Raw genomic sequence first — 21,425 nt, forward strand, 5'->3', positions numbered from 1 at the left:
AAATGCTCCTTCTTATCTCTCCCCCCTCCTCCTTCGCTTATGATGCAGATAATACATTGGGTGTATACTATAACCACTCACTGAGCGCTCTGTGAGCTCTTGTATCTGTTTGATCTATATTTTTAGATCTAACGGATTATGCCAATCAAATGTAAGAGCTCACTGAGCGCTCAGTGAGCAATTGTGGTACTGAATGCACTCATTGGCTACGGTTCACTTGATGCTACAAATACTTCGAAGCACTTTTTGATTGGTCAATTAGTAAAATTCTTTCTTTCGATTGGTCAATCAGAAACTTTGAAGCATTTGTAGCGCCAAACTGCATCCATAGCCGCTAAGTCGCTACCGCTACAATGCAGGTAAGTTTGTATCTGGTAAGTTTTGATAAAGTGCTCGTGAGCAGGTAGAGCGGACTGAAAGTTAAGTTCTGTACCATTTTGCAATTTTCGCACACGTGCGAGTAATATAAATCTCATATGAAACATATGTGTAATGACATGCCATGCGGATTATTCGCACAGCGTGTGCGGACCATGATATCACTATGCGAGCATTTTATTATTTGGGGAGCTAATTACTAAATTTAATAATTTACATTATACAGAGTGTCTCACCTCGAGCATTTGAAATATCTCGCTTAGTTTTTAAGATAGGAAAAAATGTTTCAAATGAAAGTGGAACGGTTTCAAAGGGAATATATTTCGGTCATGTTTTTCTTCTATATGGAAGCGCCAAAAAGATATAATTACCTTCACTTTTTTTAATGGATTTGTATTTTTTACACTATATGATTCCTCTGATTATTCTGTATAAAAAATATATAAAAGTATTCAAATAAAAATATCAAAAAACCAAAGTTTATGAAATATTTTATACTTTATTCTGGCACGCCTGAATACTTTTATATGTAGAATAATTAGAAGAACCTATTGTGTAAAAAAATCATATAATTTCATTTAAAAAAGTGATCTTCATATCTTTTTGACCTCCATCTAGAAGAAAAATAACATAACCGAAATATCTTCCCATTGAAACCGTTCCATTTTTTCATTTGAAATACTTTTTCCTATTATAAAAACCAAACGAGATATTTTAGATGCTCGAGTTAGATGGGACACCCTGTAGACTCAAATTTACTATGGAGATAGGGTTTAGAGATACATTAAATTTTTTAAAATTAATTTTGATTAAAAAAATGATTTTATTTTTGATTGATTCCATAAACCTACCTTTTCGAGCAGACTTCTTAATTTTCATTCACAATATCCGATTTCCCACAGGAACACAAAAGGAACTGTTATTGGATTAACTAACACAGTTTTATGTTTATCGCATCTGGAATTTCAGGAAAAAATTTACATCATTAATATTTTATTAGACAACAGGTACCCGTTGTATTTTATTTTTTTAATATTAAAAAACGTCTTTTCTCTCTAAATTTACAAAATAAAAAAGAATTCTTAATAAAAAAGAAAAACTTTCTTATAAGCCTGAAAAACATAAGAAAAATAATACGTACATAGCTATCATAGCTGAGAAATTTATCGAACATTTTAAATTCTTAATTTCATCTTAGCATTTTCAAGGTTAATAGACCAAGTTAATTTATTGAAGTTATAAAGATTCTTTATTGGTCTATCTTGTTCAAAGTTTATAAGATTAATAATCTAAATTGCGAAGCTATACATGTGAACTAGACACGTAGATTACTCAGGAGCAGGATTGAGGAGCCTAATAATATAAAAAAATGTGCACGGAAGTCTATTATTACAGAACACAGACTTGAATTCATGATTTGGATTGGGTCAATGTGGAGATATTGGATGAAATTTTTCTTAATAAGAGATTAATCTCTGAAATGATAGGTACATATATAAAGAAAGTAGAAAGTTTTAAATTCACAAAGACATAGATTTATTGGATTCCATCTATTTTGATTTGATTAGTTGTATATTATGTGTTCTCTAATTGTTTTTCTTTCTGGCACTTCCCTTTGCACTGTAAAGGACAAGAATATCATATTTCCTGTCGGTTGTTTTATTGTCACATGTCATATTCGAAGTTTTCGCAATAAAAATTAATTAATTAGATTTCGCTCGTTTTTTGCAATGCAAAGTAAAAAATGACAGTCTAAATTGAGCGATAATAAAGTTCTTTAATATAAATTGATTTAGTCGAATATAATGTTAGTATGACAATAGAATATAAGAATATAAAACAAAATATGGTAAATCGAACATTTCGGAACTCATACAATATGCGAAAAGCACATATGTTACATAGTTATTGTAACATTTGCGCTTAAACAAAGCCATTGTTACAAAGTGATTGTAACATTTGCGTTCAAACGTATCAGAAGGTTGTAAAGATGCTCCTGTTTTCGTACTACACAATTCACATAAAAACAGGAGAATCAATTCTTCAAAACAATTATAATATACTATGTCCCGTTGACCATAAGATCATTCATCTCTATGACTATGTAACATCCTTCAAGTATCGCTGAAGAAGGACCCGTGAGTTCCGAAATGTTCGATTTACCATATTTTGTTTTATATTCCTATATTGTCATACTAACATTATATTCAATTAAATCAATTTATATTAAAGAACTTTATTACCGCTTGACTTAAAAATTAATTATTTACAGATTTTAATATATTATTCAGCATTATTGAGATCATAACGATTAAAACGGACTATCTATATTTAAAGTAATAATAATAAATAAATTTCAAGGCTAACGAGAGTCAACGCGGAAGAGATTGCGCACAGTTATTGATAAGTAAAATTACTTCTTCACAACATTGATGTCTTCTTTATTTCAAAATATTGAACGTTTCGACTCGCTTTGTAATCATCCTCACCAATATAACAATTGAATTTCATTAAATTCAATCTAAAATGTTAAGCGGTTCGTCCAGAATGAGTCACTCTCAAATTCGAGAATGTCTCGATTGCGCACATTATCGGTCGGACACGGTAGTATTTCCCAATCGGACACAGATTCGATTGCACACGAATCCGATTGCATACAAATCCGATTACGCACCGACCCGATTGCGCACCGTCTCGATTACGCATGGATCCGATTGCGCACAACCCGATTGAACACAGACTGTCTTCATACTTCACTGTCTTTGGGTTATAAACTTTATGGGTTCCAAGCGGACACTGTCTACGCTGCATCTTCTAAGCGGTTAGGCCTCAAGTGGGTAGAATACATTATCCTTTTTTTGTTCATGGCGGCGTAGCTGCTCCGAATCAATAAGTACTAGTACACTCCAATGTCTACATGGCAGATTTTCTAATCTCACCAACAGTACAATTATAGAAATTGTGCGTCCCTTTGCAGGGTGGGGGAGGGGGGGGGAGAAGGTGAGAGCTCTGCGTGGATATATAAACACTTATTTATGTTTTTTCATCATCTAATATTTTCCCTGTTTTTTCAATCGTTATTGCATCTGATTAAATCTGTGTGTAATCGGATCGTGCGCAATCGGATCGGTGCGCAATTGGGTTGATGCGCAATCGGTCCGTGTCTTAATGCAAAGCTGTGTGTCCGATCGAGTCCGTGTGCGATCGGATCCGTGTCCAATCGAGTCTGTGTCCGATCGCGTCCGTGTCCAATCGGGTCCGTGTCCGATTTGGAAATACTGCCGTGTACGATCGATAATGTGCGCAATCGAGCTTCACTCTCAAATTCTCAAAACTGTAATAGATTCTCGAACAGAGCATTCAACACATTTAAATACGTCTTTAAGATGTATATGACACACGGAACCATGTATTGAAATTGTTTTCGTTATAGATGTTCGTGACACGTGTCATTATTTAATCAAAGTGAATTATCGCATAAGGAAATCCAAAATTTTTCAAAGCTTCTTACTTAATATGTTGAGTGTTCTGTTTGAGAATCCACTACAGTTTCGGGAATTTGAGAGTGACTTATTCTGGACGGACTGCTTAATGTTTTAGACCGAATTCAATGGAATTCAATTGTTATATTGCTGAAGATGACTACAAAGCGAGTCGAAACGTTCAAGATTTTAAAATAAAGAAGACATTAATATTATGAAGAAGTAATGTTACTTGTCAATAACTGTGCGCAACCCCTTCCGCGTTGATTCTCATAACTTTGAAATTTATTTATTATGATTTATGTTATTAAGATCGTTCTAAGACGCATAAGAACATCGAATTATTAAATTACTAGTCAATTTAACTCGTGATATTATTGCGGTAGTTCAGTGGAGTTTGCGTTTCAAGACTGAAAAATTCTTTCGGCGCGCAGTTAAGGGCTCCTACAGACGAGCGACGACTTAGTGCCACAATTGAAAGTGCCGACCCGTTCGTACAGAGCTATTCTGTGGCGCTATAGAATTTCGCGACATTTTTGTGTAGCCAAAATCGCTCGTCTTAGAATCCCTATATCAGAAGTCTGGTCACTGAGATCTAGTGAAGAATTAAATGGCGTCTACTGACTCGTGTGTCATATTATGTCATAAACGTATGATTAAAAATATTACGGTTAGTATTGTGACACTTTTATTTTATTAATTATAAGATACATTCTTGCGTAAGTGCAATTATTATATCGAGTCTTGCTTTAATTGGCAATATATAACTGTAAGAACAATTTCAGTAAATTAAGTTAAAAGTAATACAGTAATATGCAATTTATGTTTAGATTCTGTTGGATGTAAAAGTTATACACGTATAAAATATTCAAGATTGATTCAATGTTTAAAATATTTAAAAAAAAACCTTATTGTTTGTTAACGAACAAGTTTTTGAATATATTTGAAATATATTGGAAATGGAAATAATTATTCGCAATTATTCTCCCATATTTAAGAAATAGTAAATGTAACTTTAGTAATCTCTTTTTTAAAAAAATGCAAACCATTAATTGTGAAACAATAAAAGCGAATTGTGCGCAATACGAAGTACCCAGGGAAGTGAGTGATATGGATACCCGTTTCGATGTGAGTATCCACTATATGCTATAAATATTTGCGTGTAAGGAGGATGTTAAAGAAGTCCGATTTTTGAGTCTCCGGTGGAATCTTGATTAACCAAAAAAATGATTATTTGGGATCTATATGAAACAATAAAAATAGTTTTATTATATATCCCAGAAATGGGAAAAGTAGATTTTCTTAATGTTAGTATCTCCTTTTGTAAGTCGCGAATTTTCGTATACCACACTAGAACTTATTCACGATCACGAATCGGATATATTGCAAAAGTTTTTCATGATAATTAACACTTATGTTAGAGATATTAAGGGTCGCTTATCATTATTCTGTTTTTAAAAATAGCAAATTATGGATATAAGGAATCTAAAAGCGTCCTTGCCATTCAGTTTTATACATAGAGTTGCGGGTAAGCAAATTTTTTATCAAAATGGATCTAAGAGTGCTTTGTAAGATAAGTTAACTATGAATCTATTAATTAAATGAAAATATCAATGATAGCAAATTCAAAATGACCGATCTATTATAGTTTTCTTGGTTTTTCCTATTATTGGATACACTGAAGTTTCTTTTTTGAACTGCGTTCGGAAATATCACTCGAATGTCCGTGTATCGTTTTATTCTTGTTGTTTACCCAATGTTAAACAAGGATAAGATGATACACGGGAGCACCCAGATGATATTTCCGAACGCAGCTTATGTGGATTAAATATTTTATTGTTTTGTAGTATTGATGATCTTTAGTACCAATTATTATGAAAAACTGCAATATATCCAATTCATGATAGTTCTAGCGTGGTATTCGAAAATTTAACTTACAAAAGGAGATATAATATGTAAGTTAAATTTTCGAATACCACATATAATATCAAAAAAATCTATTTTCCCCGCATGTCTGGGATATAAAACTATTTTTACTATCTCATGTGATCCCAAACAATTTTTTGTGATTAACTAAGATTTTGCAAGGGCCCAAAAATTGAACTTTTTTAACATCCTCCTTTGTTAATTTTAAAGGTATGTGTTATAAAATCATTTGTGATGATTCTCATTCAATTTGCAATTAAATATTGTAAATAAACACATTTCCAAATTTAATTTGCTTTGTAGGGACTGTACGATCAGTACATCCTTAATTCAAACTATTTAACTATAAACAAAATGGAAATTAGTATAAACAATTCTAAAACGCTTTTAAAACTGACAAAATTACACGTAGATATCTGTAACATATAGCGGATATCCACACTGAAACGGATACCCGCATCGCAGACGGTTCAATGGGTACTCGCATCATACACATACGATTTTGCGGGTATCTGAATTAGTGAGTACCAGAACTCCAGAGTCGTATGCACGGGTAACGGATCTCGGGCGGATACCCGAATTTTATGTTATCCAGTTCCCTTTCCGAGCTCTATTTTTTATTTGTCGCTCGTTATTCGTTAAAAAGTTATTAACCAAAAAAGAAATAACATCCTATTTCTGTTATATACAATATTAATCTCCATATTCCCTCTACTAAGAGGCACTGGATTTTCTCCGCGAAGCGAGTTGCATCCCACTTCCCCCGCTGCCAAGGGGCGCACGACTTCCCACGCGAAGAAAGGTCTATTTCATCCCCTCCCTGTCTAGGGACCCATGACTTTCTACGTGAAGGGAGGTCCATTCCACTTCCTTTTTGCTTAGGGGTATACGTCTTTTCACGCGAAGGAAAGTTCATTCCACCTCTTTCCGCCCTTTCATTCTCTCTTTTATTTGGTTTCTAACTCCGTAAACGGAGCCATTCTGGCTAATAATGATAGAAATAAAGTCTGAATCGAAAGTTTCAATCAAAGATGATGCAATGCACGTGAAAATGGCGCAGTCCGAACACCGAGTGCCTGCGTGTACGGCGTCGTCATACCACTCAAACGCGCGTTAGGACGGACGATCGGATCGTCCAGATCTAGTATGTCCGATGAATACACCTAATATTCAAGTAAATGAATAAAAAATAAATGAAAATACTCATTCGAATACATCCCTTTTTTATTTGTTAAGAAATGAATGAATATTTTTTTATTCCATTTGAATGAATATTTTTTTAATATGATTACGAATATTCATTTCATATTCACTTTTACTTTGTATTATCTGCACATAGCTTGCAAATCTACAAGAGAAAACAGAAATCTATAAAAACAATGGCTACGCGATTATACGCTTAGTCCACGACTTATATGGGCATTCTTGTTTAACCTATAGATTTCTATAGACAGACATTTATTAGAATAAATAATAAATAATATATCTCGAAATTTAATATTCACAGACCATAATGAACGTCGCGTCCAAGATATCCTATAAAATATAATATTACTATTATAATCGAAATTATATCGAAATATATATGGAGCTCTATCAAATAGACAGATTGATAAATAAAAAATATATATCTTTCTAAAATATTTTTCAAAATTTCTAAGTTTTCTTTATAAAATTTGAATATTATAATGACAAAAATAAATAAAATTCATTTTTTTTACTTAAAGTCATCAAAGTACCGGTTATAATTAAGAGATAACAATTGCTTATTGCTTTCTTTTTCAGTTTATATTTTGAATATGAATATTCGTTAAATATTCATAGTTTTTTGTGAATAAATATTTTTTGAAAACTCAAAATTTTGAATGAATATATGATTACATTTTTTTTATGTGAAAATTTTGAATAAATACAATTTGAAGTTCAATTATAAATTTTTATATTCATCGGACATACTAGATCCACAAACAAAGCTATGAGTCTCTTTCACCAACTTCTGGTTAAATTAATCGATGATTAACTCGCAGAAATAATAACAATTGTTTAATGTATCAGAACGTTTCCTCTCTCTTCCTCTTCTGAGAAAACTATGTTTAGTTCTCACATTGATAGTTTAATTTTCATCATAATGATTGAATTATTGATTGGAATTAATTGAGGTTAGTGAAAGAGACCCTTAGTCAAACAAAACATGGTCAAATCTGGAATATAAAAAAATTTCTTTTAAACTGCGAAAGTTTAAACTCGGGCCGAAACATGTCCATCGCGGCTGAGCTCCGAGATTTGTCCCCTTTCCCTCCCTGCCTAGAGGCGCACTATGTACTTCCACGCGAAGCGAGGTCTACCCCACAGTGGAAAGATAAATTTGTGCATAATGATGGCAAAGGATGAGACACGATTTGCCAACCACTCATGGGGGATATTTTATATGAACAAATTTCAAGCATTCACAGATGATTGCTAATAGAGAGCCTCTGAAGAAGAAAGTAGCAAACTGCTCCTTCTCTGATTGAACGCGGTCATCAAAACTCCATAAGCATGGAAGAGATTGGAGAAACTGTCACGTGATGTTCCCGTCTTGATTGGACGCGGTTATTGAAATTCTTTTCATGTGACTAATTTACCACTCTCTCCCTCTGAGGCTCTCTAATTACTAATAAAAGCACAGTATTGGAAGTTAAAATAACAATATATTAATAAAAACTGTTAAAATATAAAAATATTATAAACTTCAACATTATTATTAAACAGAAATGAAATCGCATATTTTTTTCTTTTTGACACGAATGTATAAAAAGCTGCCGTTAAAGAGCAATCAACAATACATTGGATTTTCATAAAATCCTTCCCATGATTGGCTGTCCGTTCTCTGCTACTTTTAGGCTACTGTGCATCCACAGGAATGGCTCACCTTGCTTCTTTTCACCCCATTTCCCACTCTGTCTAGACAAAGAAGGAGGTGAGGTGGAAAGTCTGATACTCCTAGACCGAGTGCAGAGTGGTTCTTAATAGAATTTTTCTAACAAGAGGTAAGTCATCGAGTCATGATTTTTGATTGGTTCTGCTATTCAGGGAATGAAAGCGATAGTAAGACAAAGAAAATAGCTCGTTGCTTTCTCACATTGTCTTATACCCATGTTCCCTGTTAATGGCGTGCACGTGTGCGAAACAGGTTTCGTAACTCTTACTAAAGGAATTCTAGTTCTTAATATTGTATAACAAAACAGAAATAAAATATCCTTAAAATTAAAAAAAATTTTTTTGTTAATAACTTTTTAACGGATAACGAGCGACGGCTCTTGGAGTTCACTCAGGTTCATGACGTTGACAACATATACAGTAGTGTAGCAAGAGGGTTGCGATCTGCCCCGGATGCCGTCTGACAAGGGTGTCAATCAGTATTACAAATTCAGAGCTGGTGGCAGCACACGATTAACAGGCCGCTCGCCAGGCCGCTGACTGGTGGCGCTGATCGCGTGCTATCCATAGACTAACAACAGAGAGGCTAGTATTACATTTGTCGTATGATAAAGCCTATTGATTGGCTGCAGGAAAGAGAAGTTGTCGGATCTCTCTATCCCATGGTCAATCAATGAATTTAAATTGGTCGCGTTCAGCAGATCTTAACTATTGCGGAGCGGATCAGTGAGCGCTCGCTGCTATTGGATGATCTAAAAAAATACACCAATAGCAGCAAGTGTTCACGTATCCGCAACAGTTGAGTTCATGGTGGAAGGGATAACATGGTGTGGACAGTGGCATAGTTTCCACCGAGGGTTTAATTATATTCTGGATCAGAATATAAGAATCAACCAATTACAATCGAATATTCCCTGTTACAGTCGAACGACATCTGGGAAATGCTCGACTGTAGTTTGTTAGTTCTTACATTCTGATTCGGATTAAACCAATGGAAACTAGGCCAGTGTCTCTTCCTAAGTCTCTGCCCTCTCTTTATGGATTGTTCGTAAGAAGGAAGCTACCAATTGTGAAACATGGGACGGTATTCACACCACATAATACTTACACAAAGAAAGATTCACCTATTTCATGACGCGAATCAGTATTCATAATCGATTCTTGCATTTAAGACTGTCTTAAGTACAGTCTTAAAATGTCATAAGTCAAGTCCGAGGACTATATTAGCATCTTAAGACATTATATTTAAGACAATTTTCAAATAAAAAACGGACTATGAATACCATCCCATGTTTTTCGCGTTTCATAGTTGATAGTCCCTTCACACTATAGACACGGAGCAAAAGTAGGTGTGGTTTGGCCGAATTGCACACACCATGTAATAATACTTCCACCATGATTGAGTCTGCTGAACGCGATCAATAGTCTATGATATACTGCCAGCGGTTCCGAATTTGCAACACTGGCGTCAATTCAATAGTAATATAAGCAAAAATTTGGAATAGAAGATTTTTTGTTACGAAAGACAAAAGAGACAACAAACTATCTCGAATGAAAGATAAAAGAAAGGAAATTAAATTTAAATCGTTTATCAAATTGAAATCGTTAGCCGTTTAGTACTTAGCGTTTAACGTTTTCTTGTCATTAAAAAGTTAAGATAAGTATTTAAAACATTGTAAAAGTATTAATTTAAAACATTGTAAAAAATAAAGAAAGAATTTATAAAAGATAAATATTTATTTTATAAAAAAACAAAATATATAATAAATCATTAAGAATATAATGTTTCAAACGTTATAGTACGAACGTACAAGTATCGGCATAAATGCCCTCACAATGCCTAAAGTTGTATCATTATTTCCTCAATAATACTATTATATAACAATAAAGATGCAACTTTATATGTAAAAATATTTTTGCATAAATACTGTTCAGTTATTTTGTAATAAGTAGTTTGAATTAATGAAAATTAACAAAATTTTCTCGAAATTATCTTTTGTCCGATTTCTTCAAAATAAATATATAAATTACAATTAAAAGCAAGAAACCTTCAGGCGCTGAATATAGAAAACGAAAATCAGATAGGGATAAAGAAAATCAAAAGCAGGCTGGCTCTTTTTTAAAGTACTTAAAACAAGAGCAAAAGCTCTTTGAATGAATATATAAACAATAGAGATAAATGATATTTATACAATGAGATTGAACAGTTTGAACGTAATGAAAATTTGAATACAACAATAATTCAAATAAAGAAAACCAAGATCGATCAAAGTTGGATGTTGGATAGATTTCAATTAATACATTATATATTCTTTTATTAAATCAATTTATTCCAGATTGTGAGTAACTAAATTATGTCGATAACTAAATTAGATTGCAACTCTTATAACTCGAAAAGTACTTGATGAAAATGAACTTAATGAATATTAATTATAGTGTTTTAGCAAACTCTCGAAATAAGCACAAAAATATGTAATGAAAAATGGGGAGTTTAAAAAACCATTTAAAAAAAAGTGACCTTAACAACGCCACCTAAGATCAAATGGTACCATCTTATGTCTTCTCAAAGTCCCAAAACTATTGTCTGAAACATTTTTCTCTAAAATGCACTGTTCAAGAGATATTTGATATGATCGATTAAAATGGGATACTCTGTATGTCAAGGTCAAAGTCATCGAAGTGGTTTTCCCTAATCGGCATGTTTATCTTTGCAATAAATTTATTTACAGATTTCCAGCACATTTGCTCTAATAGGATGCCTGATTGAGCATCAAATTATTATTTGGAGTACAAATTAGTTCGGTCCGTTTTCCAAAAGATAGCTCCGGCTGTTGTGAACAGTTCATAATGACAGCTGATTTTGGTTTTCAGACAGGTTAGACATCTGCTGATAATATTCAGTTTATATCGCTTTGAGTTTCATACAAAAACCTTGATTTTTACTGTGTTTGAAATGTCGAATTTTGTGTTAACCAAGCAGCATTTGCGGGAAAGCTTAATTTTCTGCTTTAATTGGAAGAAAAGTGCAGCTGAAGCTTGTCCATCGAATGCTTGTTGAAGTTTATGGTTACACTGCTCCAACTGATAAATCATGTAGGAAATGGTTTCAACGTTTCAAGGATGGAGATTTCAGCGTTGAAGACAAGCCTCGCTCTGCACAGCCAAAAAAATTCGAAGACAAAGAATTAGACAGAGAAGCATTACTCGAAGAAGAGCAGAGTCAAACGCAAGAAGAGGCTTGCAGAATCATTGGGAGTAACTCAACAAGCGGTTTTTGCACGATTGAGAACCATGGGAATAATTCAAAACAAGGAAATTGGGTGCCTTATGAATTGAAACCGAGAGACGTTGAAAGGCGATTTTTCACTTGCGAACAGCTGATTCAAAGACAACAAAGAAAAGGTTTTTTGCATCGGATTGACTGGAGATGAGAAGTGGATATTCTACGACAACCCCAAGAAGAAAAAATACTATGCTAAAGTACTATGCCGGTCAATCGTTGCCATCGACCTCAACATCAACACCAAAGCCGAACATTCATGGTTCGAAGATCATGCTCTGTATCTGGGACCAAAAGGTTGTTGTTTACTATGAGCTGCTGAAACCTGGCGATTCCATTACGGGCGATCGGTATCAATTGATTCGTTTCAGCCGTGCATTGCGAGAAAAACGGCCGGAATACAACCAAAAACATGATAAAGTTATTTTTCTTCATGACAACGCTCGGCCTCATGTCGCAAAAGTCATAAAAAAATATTTGGAAACGCTCAAATGGGATGTTTTACCGCACCCGCCGTATTCTCCGGACATTGCTCCTTCTGTTTACTGATTGTTCCGAAGCACGATTTGGCAAGTTACCGGTTCACTTCTTTCGCAGAAATCGAAAATTGGCTCCAAAATTGGATCGCCTCCAAAGACGAGTCAGTTTTTCGAGATGGAATTCGAAAATTGCCTGAGAGATGGGAAAAAGTAGTAACCAGCGATGGACAAGACTTTAATTAATCTGTTCATTCATTTTGTTTTGAAATGAAATGCATTTTTTGAACACAAAAAAACGGACCGAACTAATTTGTACTCCCAATAAATTGCTTGTCAATTTAATTTGTAATATACTACACTCAAATAACAAAACGTTCCTTGGCATAAGAAAAGAAATAGTTGCTTAGCACAAGTTTCTCTTCAATTATCATCATGTTGCAGAGTAATACGAGGGCAAGTCAATAAGTTCTTAGAAAATCTGTCAGAAGGCACTCGCAATATCATATCAATTACTTTTTGACAAGTAGCATCTTTCAGCCGATTACTGTCAAATTTAAAAAAATGAGTGGAGTTCATTGTATGGTTTTATTTCTGTAGACTAGATTAAAGCGAACAACCTTTGTATTTTTTGCAAAATGGAAAAAAAACCGAGTTTCGTGCAGTGATCAAACATCTACATAAGAAACATTTAATGCCGAAAGAAATCAAAGTTGGATAATATTCATAGCACATTTGCACCAGCGTTTGCGACTGTATACAATTGGGTGAATGAATTTAAACGTGGTCGTACATCCACATGTCATGCATCCTCGTTCGGGACGTCCAATTGAGGCTGCTACGCAAAATTATCGATAAAGTCCACGATATTGTTTTGACTGATCGACGAGTGAAAGTGCGCGAGTTTGTTGAGGCCATAGGCATATCACAGTGATTTCAATTTTGCACGAATTGGGTATGAAAAAATTATCGGCAAGAGAGGTGCTGCGTTTGTTCACTGTGAACTATAGGCGCGACGATTTCAAAACAATGTTTGGAGATGTTTCAACGTAATCCAAATGAATTTCTGCGTCGATTCATTACTGTGGACGAAACATGGATCCATTACTTCACACCTAAGACGAAGGAACAGTCAAAACAATGGACTTCACCGAGTGAATCAGCTCTAAAGAAGGCGAAGAAGTCGGTCGGAAAGATGATAGCCACAGTTTTTTGGGATGCACGCGGTATAATTCATATTGATTACCTTTCATCGAAGCAAACGATCAATTACTACGCAGCCTTATTGGATCGTTTCAACAACATTTTAAAGAAAAAACGTCCTCACTTGGCGAAGAAGAAAGTGCTCTTCCATCAAGACAATGCACGGGTTCACACGTACCCGGCATCGATGGCCAAATTCAACGAATTCCGCTATGAATTGCTTCCCCATCCAGCATATTCGCCAGATTTAGCCCCCTGCAACTATTTCCTATTTCCAAACCTGAAGAAATGATTCGGAGGAAAGAGATTAATCAGAGAACAGCTCATCGCCGAAACAGAGGCTTATTTTGAAGGGTTAGACAATCATATTATTCGGATGGCTTGAAAAAGTTGAAAAATCATTGGATCAAGTGTATCGAGCTGAAAGGAGACTACGTTGAGAAATAAAAATGAATCGATAAAAAAAATGTGTTTTACTATGTTTTTCTAAAAACTTATTGACTTGCCTTCGTAATAATTACATTTAAGATAACCTAGAGACATGATGCGGAGAACAGTTGTTGGCGCAAACGAGCGGAAATACTATAGCAAACTTATTACCATAAATATTGCTACAATCTTTTAGAAATCGTTTTCGTAAGATATTTAGTCCACATTTCTGTCAATTGAATGGAATTGGAGTGTCGTTGAGCAGTATGCGGCATCTCTATCAGAGGAATGCATCGAGTTAAATTTCTTGATTTAAACAAATGATATAGAATAGAATAAAAGACGCAGCATTAAAAGATTTTTCAGCTGTGTTTTAATAAAATAATTTTTTGAAGTGAGTCCCAAGGGCTCTAAAACGAAAGCATAATATATTTTTTTAATGTTTATCAATTAAATGAAATCTCCTGATATTTTAAAATATTATTACGCTTGTTATGCTTACCGAGGACTTCGATAACAATTCATTCACGTTTGGACAGCTCGACAACGCTCGTTCAGTTAAAATACCGCCAGATTACTGGCAACTTATGGGAGTAAGATTTTAGGAAAATGTTTCCGTCATGTTGCCTTATGATTTCTAACAACTTATTATCGATTTATAAGAGGGCAACTGTTGCCATCGAATTGCTCATAAGAATTAATGACAATAAAATTAGTGGCAATCTAATAGGCAAAATCGGAAGCTGTTTTTCTTAAATATTGAAGGCAACTTAAGCAAAGCACTTTCAAACAAATTGACAGCAATCTATAGGCAATTTGCTATGTGCATAGTATAAATACACAAGTTGAAGCATCACGGATAATGGCAATAGCATACTAGAAACGACCAATCAAATTTGTGCTCAAATTCATTCTCCTACTGCGCATCCATGGGAATGCTTCACCTTATATATATATATATATATATATATATATATATATATATTGCACCATGACTATATAGACAGTAGTTCAGTTTTTGGCTGTGTTCTAAAATTCACTGCCAGTGCTAAAAATGTACAGGGTCCATTATGAAAGTAATGCGCATGATTTTATTGTGACGCGAATATCCATCGCAGCGGGGTAAAATGGGTCGGGAAATGTGGTGGGGGGTCTGCCCTTTCAAGACAGCCGGTCGCCAGTTTGCTCCGAGCAGTCTGAGTAGAAAGACGTGCGTGAAGTGTTTTTCGACTTTGTAACACGGCGTGATGGAGCGTTCGCTTGAATAGCGATACGCCATCAAGTTTTGCGTGCGACTTGGAAAGAATACAACCGAAACATTCCAGATGCTTCAAGAGGCCTTCAAGGACGACTGCATTTCAAGGTCACAGTCCGAGAGGTGGCACAAGGCGTTCAAGGAGGGAAGAGGTCGCCGACGAACCCCGTTCTGGACGCCCAACAACAGCCAGAACCGACGAAAACGTGAATCGTATGTGCGAAGTTTTGCGTTCCGATCGTTGATTGAGCATCCAGTACATCGCTGACACCCTAAACATGTCCACATTTGCGGTACATGGGATAGTGACGGAGAATCTGCAAATGCGCCAGGTCTGCGCGAAGCTTGTGCCGAAAGTGTTGACGGAAGATCAGAAAGAACTTCGAGTTTCGCGCTGTCAAGAATTGTTGGATTTGATTCAAAATGAGCCGGACTTTCTTAACTCTGTCGTAACCGGAGACGAATCTTGGATGTTCGAGTACGACCCAGAATCGAAAAGGCAGAGCAGCGAGTGGCACTCAAAATCATCCCTCCGCCCCAAGAAAGCGCGAATGAGCAAGTCTCGCATCAAAACGATGCTCATTGTCTTTTTTGACGTCCGAGGAATCGTCCATTTTGAGTTTGTACCGCAGGGAGAAACTGTCAACTCAGCCTTCTACCTGGAGGTGCTCAAGAGATTGAAACGCCGGGTCGCGCGCGTGAGGGCTGACATAAAGACGCAATCAAGCTCCACCATAACAATGCCCCCAGCCACACGGCCTTCATCGTTGCCAACTACCTGGCCCGGAGCAACACCCCAGTGGTCCCCTAGCCCCCTTACAGTCCCGACTTGGCTCCGTGCGACTTTTTTTTGTTTCCCCGTCTGAAGAGAGAGCTGAAAGGAAAGCATTGGGAGTCCGTGGAAAATATCCAAAAGCATGTTACAACGTTCCTAAGAGACATTCCCGTCGAGGAGTTTCAGCGTGCCTTCCAGGCGTGGCAGACACGTCTCCGCAAGTATATTGATTCAGGGAGAGAGTATTTTGAAGAATTTTGAGCATTTGTACCGCTACGATCAATAAATCTATTTTTCCCAGAAAATGCGCATTACTTTTATAATGGACCCTGTATACATGTAACATAGACTGTAGATTTTTAGCGCTGGCAGTGAATTGCGAAACACGATCTAAGTCCGAAAAAAATATTCGGCGCGTGTTTCAAATAACATATATATGTATGTATATAAATTGAAATTTAAACGTTTTGTTGTTCAAAGCAAACTTTCGAAAGAAACTTTCGATTGAATCACGTTTCTCTATAAAAATTTTATTACAAACGGCGCTAATAAAAGTGAACCTAAAATTCAAACATAAACTTCAATTTTGATGATGTACACGGGGCAAATTTTTTTTGCAAGTTTCTTTAATTATATCGTAAGGCTTAAACATTTTATATTTAAAATTATTTTTTAATCATTACACTACAGTTTTTTTTACAGTAGAAGTGTAACGATTTAAAATGAGCAATGAATTTTCAGGAGCACTTCAAATTGTTATTTCAACAAAAATAATCGTACTTACGACACAATTGAAGAAACTTGCAGAAAAAAATTTTTGTTTACCTCGTACATACCATCAAAGTTGAAGTTCATTTTTTAATTTTACAAGATTTACTTTAGATAAGCGCTATTTGTATTAAAATTTTTACAGAGAAATGTGATTCAAAGGTTTCGAAAGTTATGCTTTGAATAACAAAACAGCTTTTTCAAACATTGCTTCATGATTATTTTTCAAAGAGATACGAATGACTTTTGAATTTAGTTCTTTTTAGAATGTTGTATACAAATTTTCAAAATGATAAAAATTATGAAAAAAATACAGATTATTCTAAATCACATTTAAAAATAACACGCAAATTTGGTGATGATTTACTATCTGGATCATAAGTTATTTTAATATACGTAAATAGTAATATTTTTTTAATCTGTGCTCTAATAACAATGTATGGAAATGTATTAATAAATGATAAAAATCTCAATTTTTAATGTAAGTACATAATGTATTCAAGATTATTCATGTATAGTTACATTGCAATGCATAAACTAATTGCCCAGTAAATAAACAAAATATTTATTTATTTTATATCTTTATAACTAATCAGTGAATCGTTATGAAACTTTGCACAAATTACATTGAATATTTAAAAAACTTTTACAAAAAAAATTTAGATTTTTGTTATCATTAAAAAAATTTTAATTTTTAACAATAAGAATAATAACAAATAAAATAAATAAATGACAAAAATGAGTTATTAAATTAAAATGTAATCTTATTCACACAACTTTCATATGTATTGTATATTTCGTTTGAAGTGTAAGTATTTACACATTTCCAAATTAATTTTCTTTGCAGAAACTGTACGTGTGATACATCTATAATTTTTAAATGATTTTAAATAATTTTTGTTGAGAAATAAATAAAAAAAATTTCAAGATAGAGGAACTTCGTTAAAAATAGTCTTAGCGAGATCTTTTAAAAAACATTTTAAAGCTTAAAGTTTTTACTTTTGAAATCAGTAATTGAGAATAACCCAACTTTCTTTTACGGAGATATAGATATATAAATGGAAATCCGTCAAATCTAAAAATTTACAAAGTTCCATGACCTGAATTAAAAATCGTAAGCACATTCTGTTTATAGCTTTTAAAAGAATAAATCTTTACCTTTAATTTGTTTTTTTGTTAAGAGTTGTATGATTTTTTTTACAAAGTTATTCAAGTTGAAGTAAGAAGGATCGTTTTTGCTTCAGTGTTGATTAAGTCCGCGAAAAAATCGTACGTCATCAAAACAACAAAAAATGGATAAAAATTCGCTCTTTCTGTAATCAGAATTTTGCAAAATTTGTTTGTTTTTAGTTCAGACCATGGAACTTCGTAAAGTTCGTATAAAATTTTTAGATTTAATGGATGTCCATTTATATCCCTATAACTTTATAAAAAATCAGATCGAAATATCAATTACTGATATTGAAAGTAGAGACTTCAAGGTTTAAAATGCTTTATTAAAAATTTTGTTCAATAATTTTTGACGAAGTTACACTCACTTGAATGTTATCTATTTTTGGAGGCCAGATTAACAATTTGTAAGTAATCTTGTATTTTTTTGCATAGTGTGTGTGTGTGTATATATATATGTATATATATATACATATATATATATATATATACATACATATACGTATATATATATATATGTATTCCGTATTTCTCACACTCACATAAATTCCTTATTTTTAAATAAATGATAGTATTACCTTTTCATTGTTCCTAATTTGTATCTTTTCCATGTTGATTGTTAGACATGTTAACCAATGACGTTATATTCTTTGTATTTTTACTTTGCTGTGTGTGGACTCAATTCTTTCTCGTCTTTCAATGAAGGGATGTTACGACATCACATCTTATTACTGAATATTATTATCTTGTAATATAATCTGTAACGGAAAAAGCGTTTTATTATTTTCATATTTCTTAATTCCTTAATACATATCTTTCTTTATTCGTGTTGTTTGATTATTTATATCACTTCATTATAAAATATATTTTCCTGGGATTTTTTAATTATAATATAACTTTACCCTTAGAATATCCACGATGAGTCATTCGTATCTTGTTTCTTTTTTTTTCGAAATACTGCATCTGCCTAAACAATTCTTTCTATCCTTTCCTTCTTTTTAAATGTATAACTTCATAGATTTTTTAAAGATGTTAAAATATATATGAGATTTCATAATTTTTCTATATTTGCAAAAATTATGGAAATTAACCCACACACAAACGACCCATCATGTATGTAGTAAAAGAAAATTGTATATGTATTAAGAGTTAAATGTATAATTTTAAGATTATAAAAAGATCTTATTAAAAGTAATACGAAAAATAAATTTATTTAAGTATAAAAAATACAGTATATACAATATTATGTGATATGACAGCATCTATTGTATTTCATTCATGAAAATAACGCACAATGTTTACTTATTGGCATATCTTTTGAGCTCTATTCCTCTAATAAGAAATAGAATTTTGACATCTTTTTTATATTTATCGCAAAAATCTGCATATAATATTCTATTAGTATCAAGAAAAAAAAGTAACGACTCGTTATATTTTGAGTAACAATAACGATAACGGGTTACTTTTGCAAATCAATAATGAGTAACGAGAACAAGTTATTTTTTAGGAAAAAGAACAGTAATGGTAACGAGTTATTTTTATAAAGTAACGTAACCAATCTTGAATATAACAAAATACGATTATCATTTTTGTTTAAACGTAAACCAATAAGGAGGCATACGAATGATGCAAACTCTGTGTCCGTTTTTAAATTAAGTCCATTCTTCTATATACAAATGAGACATTTCGAAATTTAATTGTTTATTGAGAAATCTTTCTTTGTCAAGAATCTGGACATTCTCGCAATCGAAATCATGGGTACAAGTCTTATATTTTTTTATACTATGATTATATTCAGACTATCCATAGGCGGTCTGAAATAAAATCGTCGTTAGTGCGGTAACAAATCGGACCGATCATTAACATCGTGAGAAGTGTGAGCGCTGTGGGCGTGAATAGGACCGCAACTTTAGATTGCTGATGTCTTTCCCCACTACTATATTCTTGTCATGCCGCACCATGTTTGCGGTGAGTTTCCACGCATGTGCATTTAACCTTTCCGTGAATTGCCACATAAAGAGTCATAGTTACAGACAGTTAGAGGTTAGATTTTAGAGAGGCGTGCACAAATAAAATTCTTTATTTACAAAAAAATGTTTTTTATATTTTTTACTCAATTAAAAGTGATGGTTCCATCATGTTTCGGCGTAATAACAAAATATTGGGTCATCTAAAAAGTATCCGCGGATACTTTTTAGATAATCCAATAACATAAAACGCATAAAGTAACTAGGCAGAAACTGTTGATGTTCAAATGAAATAATATGATTGGTCGGTGCAAGTTACGCTTACGCAAGTTATGCCGCATATGACGCACCCTTAGAGTAATGAACTGATAATATTAGTACTAATCTTATAGTTTATTAGTTTCATAAACATATACATATTTAAAAATAAATAATATTCGGTTTCTATTTAAAATTATGATTTTAATGTTATCGAGTTTGATTATCAGTAGAGATGATAACTGTAGAGAAAAAAATTGTAATTTTACAATATATAAAATATTACAGCATTATTTGTATGTATATTTATTTATAAAACATTTATATAATAAAAAATCATTAATTTAATGATTTTTTTATATTATCCAAATAGTTATGTTAATAATCGCAAATTTATATCAATTGTCGATAATGTTCTTTCACTTTCGTGTCCTCGAAGCTCTTTTATATGGACGAAAATTTGCCCAGGGTTGACGGTCTTTAATAGTATCTCGTCGATGTCCGGCCCTAGGAGCGCCTAAAGTCCCTAGAAAAACAAAGTCTAACCATCGACTCATATTTTCGATTGGCTCACTATGACTGTTAACTTGCCCTTACTATGGCAGCACGAATCACAATGTAAGGAAATGGCGCGCTTATTGAAAAACTTGTAGACATGAAATAATGCAAAACATCTTTATGTATTTGATTTTATAATCGTAAAGAAATGTTATAATTATAAAGAAATATAGTTATGAAGAAATACAATCTGTTTAATAAAAATATAAAATTTCAACATAATTTCAAACAACGAAACGACCAGTATCAAATGTGTTCCGCGCACACACTTTCACAAAGGTTGCTGGTGAGAGAGAGTAAAAACGAAATGTAAAATCAAAACAAAACAGCTTGGCAGAATTAACAAAAATTAGGGATGACCCGAGACAAGACAAATACCGTCCCGATTCCACGCTCATTATGAAACTTCTAAGTACGAAAGTGTAAAGTGCAATCACTAATGCCTAGTTCAGATTGGACGCAGCCAGCGTTAAGCAGCGGAGCAGCAATCAATCAACAAGGCAATATTTATAGTAGCGTAAAAAATATCGCCTTGCTGGTTGGTTGCTATGATAATGATTTATGATATATTATGATATAAT

The 21,425-nt window shown here is 33.5% G+C and overlaps 1 protein-coding gene across 8 annotated transcripts in view; it reads right to left on the minus strand.

Moving 5' to 3' along the window:
• Hs6st (heparan sulfate 6-O-sulfotransferase) overlaps positions 1 to 21,425 on the minus strand; it is a 162,419-nt gene that overhangs the window by 46,688 nt on the left and 94,306 nt on the right. For 7 of the 8 annotated variants that reach the window (XR_015546931.1, XR_845732.2, XR_845733.2 and 4 more), the window contains exons 5-6: positions 18,640 to 18,819; positions 1,230 to 1,335 (exon numbers count right to left, since the gene is read on the minus strand). The gene's annotated coding sequence lies outside the window, so the exon portion shown is untranslated. The remainder of the gene's footprint in view (positions 1 to 1,229; positions 1,336 to 18,639; positions 18,820 to 21,425) is intronic. The other variant, XR_015546932.1, reaches the window with a different exon arrangement.

The sequence above is a fragment of the Acromyrmex echinatior genome, chromosome 12 (assembly GCF_024713525.1).
Source record: "Acromyrmex echinatior isolate Ae372 chromosome 12, ASM2471352v2, whole genome shotgun sequence".
Lineage (NCBI taxonomy): Eukaryota > Metazoa > Arthropoda > Insecta > Hymenoptera > Formicidae > Acromyrmex > Acromyrmex echinatior.